Here is a 6,000-nt window from a genome sequence, read left to right as displayed (position 1 = left end):
AGAAAAGCAGGAGTATTAAACAAAAAGCTACTGATGAAGTGATTAAAACTTGAATGGAAACCAAATAGCTTAATCCTAAAGAATTCTGGGTCAAAAAACCAGTTATAGAAGCAATCAATCATTTCATTAATGATAACAAACAGACAGTACATTAAAATATTTGGGATGCAGCCAAAATTTATATCTATAAACCAATTAACTCAAACAGAAGCAGGAACCACTAAACCATGCAAAAGGATACCTGCAGGCTTCACATTGATTCAGAAAACCACATATTAGTATTATCTATATTCCATTGTATTTTAATTATTTTGTTAAATATTTCCCAATTACATTTTTTTTTGGTTTGGGTTTTTTTGTGGGGCAATGAGGGTTAAATGACTTGCCCAGGGTCACACAGCTAGTGTCAAGTGTCTGAGGCCAGATTTGAACTCAGGTCCTCCTGAATCCAGGGCCAGTGCTCTATCCACTGCACCATCTAGCTGCCCCCTCCCAATTACAATTTTTTTTAGTGAGGCAATTGGGGTTAAGTGACTTGCCCAGGGTCACATAGCTAGTAAGTGTTAAGTGTCTGAGGCCGGATTTGAACTCAGGTACTCCTGAATCCAGGGCCAGTGCTCTATCCACTGCGCCACCTAGCTGCCCTCCAATTACATTTTTTTGTTTGTTTTTTGCGGGGCAATGGGGGTTAAGTGACTTGCCCAGGGTCACACAGCTAGTAAGTGTCAAGTGACTGAGGCCGGATTTGAACTCAGGTACTCCTGAATCCAGGGCCGGTGCTTTATCCACTGCACCACCTAGCTGCCCCCCTCCAATTACATTTTAATCTGGAGGGGATGTGGGAAAATAGGTACACTAATATACTGTTGGTAGAGCTGTGAAGTGGTCTAACCATTTTGAAGAAAAATTTTGAACTATGCCCAAAGGGCTATAAAACTGTACATACCCTTTGACCCAGTGATGCCACTGCTAGGTATGCTCCCCAGAGAGATCAAAGAAAAAGGAATGGTACCCATATACACAAAAATATTTATAGCAACTTTTTGTGGTGGCAAAGAACTGAAAACTGAGTAGGTACTCATCAACTAGGGAACAGCTGAACAAGTTGTAGTATATGATTGTTATGGAATACTATTGTATCATAAGAAATGACTATTTCAGAAAAATGTGGGAAGACTTACATGAGCTAATGCAAAGTCAAGTGATCAGAACAATGAAGACATTCTACACAGTAGCAGAAATATTCTAACAACAATCAACTGTGAAAGATTCTGATTAATACAATTCACAACAATTCCAAAGGACTTGATGAAAAATTCTATCCACCTCCAGAGAAAGAACTGATGAACTCTGAGTGCAGATTTCTTTTACTTTCCTTATTTTTCTTGCTTCTTCCCATTTACAACATAGCTTATGTGAAACTATGTTTTGCATGACTTCATATGTATAATGGGTATCATATTTCTTGCCTTCTCAATGGGTGGGGGAAAAGTGGGAGGAAGGGAATTTGGAATTGGAAGAAAAGATGATATAATCCTATATTGCATTAATCAAATGGGAGCAGGAGTTATTGCCCTGCTGACCTCTGCCACAATCAGAACACATCTAGACTGAAGTTCCTAGTTCTTTGTGCCACATTTTATGGGGGGGGCAGGAATAAGTGAACTCAGAGTCATGCATTGCAAAATTTTCTCAAAGGAATTGGGTCTATTTAGCCTGGAGAATGTATGGGAGCGGGGAATAATAATTGTCTTCAAGTATCTGAATGACTCTCAGGTGGATGAGGTATGGGACTTCTCATCCTTAACACCAAAAGGGCAGAATTAGAAAATGCAGGAAGAGATTTCAGCTTGATAAAATGAGAAACTTCCTAACAATTCAAGTTTTCCAAATCTATAAAGGTTGCGTTGGAAGTTAGAAAATGTATTCATCACTGAAGATCTTCAAACAGAGTTTGGAATACCACTTGCTGAGGAATTTGTCAAGAAGATTCCTGATCAGATTCTGCTCAGATAGATGGTTTCTGAGATCTCTTCTAGCCTTAAGTGTCAGTACCATGGCCAGGGATAGTGGAGAAACAAGTAGCTAATAGTTTAGTCAGCACCATGGCTAGGGAAAGTGATACATCTTAACTTTCAAACATGCTTTTAGGTTGACAGGACAGCCTCAGGAACAAAAATTTCAAACAAAGCTGTCTCTGAAAGGCTTTTTTCATCATATACCAGCTAGATGTCACGATCTCAAGGTCTAATAGAAGACACCAAACAGCTGAGGAAGACATCTCATACATGGATATATAGATTCTCTTCCAGTTGTCTCATTTCTGGTTAGCATACCCAGATTAGGAAGGCTCTTCTTAGGGAACACAGATAAATAGATGATACCTCACCCTCACCCAAGCCCTAGAAACTCCTCTGGCTTGTACTCCCACTCTGTAAAATTATCCATTAACCTAAAGGAACCAAAGTCAACTTGCTGACTTTTTTTTTATAAGGTATTTTATTTTTCCGTTACATGTAAAAATAGTTCTCAACTTTTGTTTATACAAGCTTTACAATTTCAGATTTTTCTCTCTCCCTCCCCCCTCTCCTAGATAGCAGGTAATCTGATATAGGTTATATCTATATATCTATATGCATATACACACATATATATAGATATATGTATACACACATATATATACACATAATAACATTAATCCTATTTCTGCATTAGTCCTGTTATGAGACAAAATCGGAGCAATGATAAAAAACCTCAAAATAGAAAAAAACAACAGCACCCAAAACAAAAGAAATAGTATGGCTCATTCAGCATCTATACTCAGCAGTTTTTTGTTTTCTTGGATTTGGAGATCCTCTTCTATCATGAGTTCCCTGGAATTCTTCTGTACCATTGCATTGGTGAGAAGAATATAGTCCATCACAGTAGATCAACACTCAATGTTGATGATACTGTGTACAATGTTCTTCTGGTTCTGATCATCTCACTCATCATCAGCTCACGCAAGACCCTCCAGGTTTCTCTGAACTCCTCCTGCTCATCATTTCTTACAGCACAATAGTATTCCATTGTATTCATATACCACAACTTGTCCAGCCATTCCCCAATTGATGGGCACCCCCTCAACTTCCAATTCCTTGCTACCACATAAAGAGCAACTTGCTGACTTTTTAATGCAGTTAGTTAAATCTACCAGGATTAGAGTGGCCAGCTAGCCATGGCTGTTCTTTAAATATCTTGGGGCAATGCCTTTTTTCATTATGTTGCAAGAGCATCCCAAAGCATTCTAGCTATAGGGTCTTTCTTGTCTTCTTTTTGCTAGAGTGCTAGCCATAGGAGAAAGTATGGAGATTTAAAGGAGAAAAAGATTAGTGCCTGTTGACCTTAGGAATTACATTGTTTGCTATTGTGGTACTTTTTGGTCTTTTGTTTTTAGAGAGTGATCTAGACCCAGGTGAATCTCTGGGACCCCAGAAAAGTGAGTCTATTGTTTCATATGTACCAGGAGACTTTTTCCATATGTATGTATGTATGTATGTGTGTGTGTATATGTGTGTGTGTGTGTGTGTGTGTGTGTGCATCCTTCCCTGGAAGTGTGGAGAAGACACAAGAGTTCTGTATTATGGCTGAATTTACCTATCTTCCAGTTTCCATGCTATGATTGTCTGGGTACCTCCCCACCCCCAACCTTATGGCTAGGGTTTGGTTTTCTGATTCAAATGAGTGTATTGAGAAGGCATTCTTAGACAAGCTAGGTTGTTGCACTAAGATGACAATTGTCTGGGATTTTATCCCATCAACCTTAGAACATGTTTCAGAGATTCCAAAATTCTGTCATTGTAAGAGCCTACAATTCTTCTACATTCACACACACATACATATGTATATATGTATGTATGTATGTATTCTGTTGGCTTGATGTTTGTCACTTCAGATGCATTATTCTATAATTCTTTATAACAATACAGATTATACTTCCTTACATGTATTATAATCTGTCAACTAATATCTTTGGACATTTCTAATATTGCTTTTACCCTTATTCAGACATATTCAGAATTGAGAGTGAAGAGTAGGTCCAGGCTAATGGAAAAGAAGTGAGACTGTGCACTCAGTTTCATACAGAACAAGGAATTTGGGTATTCTTAAGACCTTGGGATATAGGAGTGGGATTCAAAGACTCACTTAATTAGAGAAATGATCAGGATAAAAGTCAATAGCAGTAAGTGCAAAGCACAGCATTTAAGGACCAAAAGCAACCACAGCAGATATAGAATAGAAAAATATTTTGAGATAAATAATAATTCAGCCAACAATCATTTATTTAATGTCTGCTGAATGTAGAGTATTTTGAAAAGTAGCAGAAAAATGACTGGAGTATTAAATATAGCAGAAAAATACCTAGGGTTTGTCCTGAATCACAAACTAAATCACAAACAATTTACTTATTTTAAAAGCTAATGTGGCCTGGATTACCCTCAGTGGTCTGGGGTAGAGGCTTCAAACCTGTAGCTGTCTAGTGACAGAGTGGTTCAATTCCATCTTTTGGGCAGCTAGGTGGCTCAGTGGATAAAGCACTGGCCCTGGATTCAGGAGTACCTGAGTTCAAATCCAGCTTCAGACACTTGACACTTACCAGCTGTGTGACCCTGGGCAAGTCACTTAACTCTCAATACCCTGCCCAACCCCCCCCCCCAAACCAACTAATGTGATAGCATCACTGAATGTCAGAAATTGAAAGGAAACTTAGAGGTCATCTAGTACAACCTTCTCCTTTCACACAAGAGGAAACTGAGGACCTGAGAGAAGGGATTTATCCAACATAGCACATTTAGGAGTCAAATCAAGACAGGACGCAAGGTTGCCTGTGTTGCCGGTCACAACCCTTTCCACTACACCACAACATCTCCCAGTTAAAAAAGTATTGCATCTGATAAACAGAGATGTAGGGGGCAGCTAGGTGGTACAGTGGATAAAGCACCAGCTCTGGATTCAGGAGTACCTGAGTTCAAATCCGGCCTCAGACACTTGACACTTACTAGCTGTGTGACCCTGGGCAAGTCACTTAACCCTCATTGCCCTACCAAAAACAAAAAAAACATTAAAAAATGATAAACAGAGATGTATGTTCAACTTTGAAGAAGGAATTTTTTCTTTGTTCTTTTTGTGTGTGTGAGGCAATTGGGGTTAAGTGACTTGCCCAGGGTCACACAGCTAGTAAGTACCAAGTGTCTGAGGCTGGATTTAAACTCAGGTACTCCTGAATCCAGAGCTGGTGCTTTATCCACTGCACCACCTAGCTGCCCCTCTTTGTTATTAAAGTAAAATCTTCTATAGTTAAATAAGGAGGATTGAGAAATATCTCCCCAAGTCTAATGCTGGTTTAACATTGGAAAAACATTATTAGGAGTATGTCATGTTCCATAAAGCCATCTTGAACATTTGATAGGCCCATATTAAATAATAAATATTATTGAGTAATTAGTAAGTATTAGAAACAGAAACTGAGGCACAACTCCTGGTCTGGTGCAAAGAAGGAAGGTCATTTTATTATGATCTTGCAAGAAAGGGCACACACTCTAGAAGAGTGGCTTACTTTGCCATGGCAAACTTCCCTTTTTATCCTAGATCTAACAAAAAGTCCCTCCCCTGGTTCACCTGTCAGGTTATAACAGATTCACATTCTTCCTGAAACTTCTAAACATGTAGACCACCCCCCCACACCCCCAGATGTGGCACCACCCCCACCCCATGGGACAACCAGACCCTGAGATGTTATGATTATTTGTTATCTAACTTTAGCAAACCTCTGCTAACTCAGCAGGAAAAGGAAGGGAATGGTGGGGGAAGGGGAACAAGCCCCTTTGAACTATGCAGAGAACACATCTGATTCTCTCAGTAAGCATTTATTAATCACTTACTATGTTCCAGGAACTATACTAAGCATTGGGGATTCAAAGAGAAGTGAAACATAGTCACTCCCCTCAAAAACTTCACATT

At 39.1% G+C, this 6,000-nt stretch overlaps 1 non-coding gene across 1 annotated transcript; it reads left to right on the top strand.

Moving 5' to 3' along the window:
- The first annotated feature begins 4,465 nt into the window (after positions 1 to 4,465).
- On the top strand, positions 4,466 to 4,552 carry TRNASTOP-UCA. Its single transcript has one exon. It is a non-coding gene; the product is annotated as a tRNA-Sec (tRNA).
- Positions 4,553 to 6,000: the final 1,448 nt, after the last annotated feature.

Source organism: Dromiciops gliroides, chromosome 3 (assembly GCF_019393635.1).
Source record: "Dromiciops gliroides isolate mDroGli1 chromosome 3, mDroGli1.pri, whole genome shotgun sequence".
In the NCBI taxonomy this organism is placed as follows: Eukaryota; Metazoa; Chordata; class Mammalia; order Microbiotheria; family Microbiotheriidae; genus Dromiciops; species Dromiciops gliroides.
The sequence above is the reverse complement of the archived record's forward strand: the minus strand, read 5'-3'. Positions and strand labels throughout refer to the sequence as shown.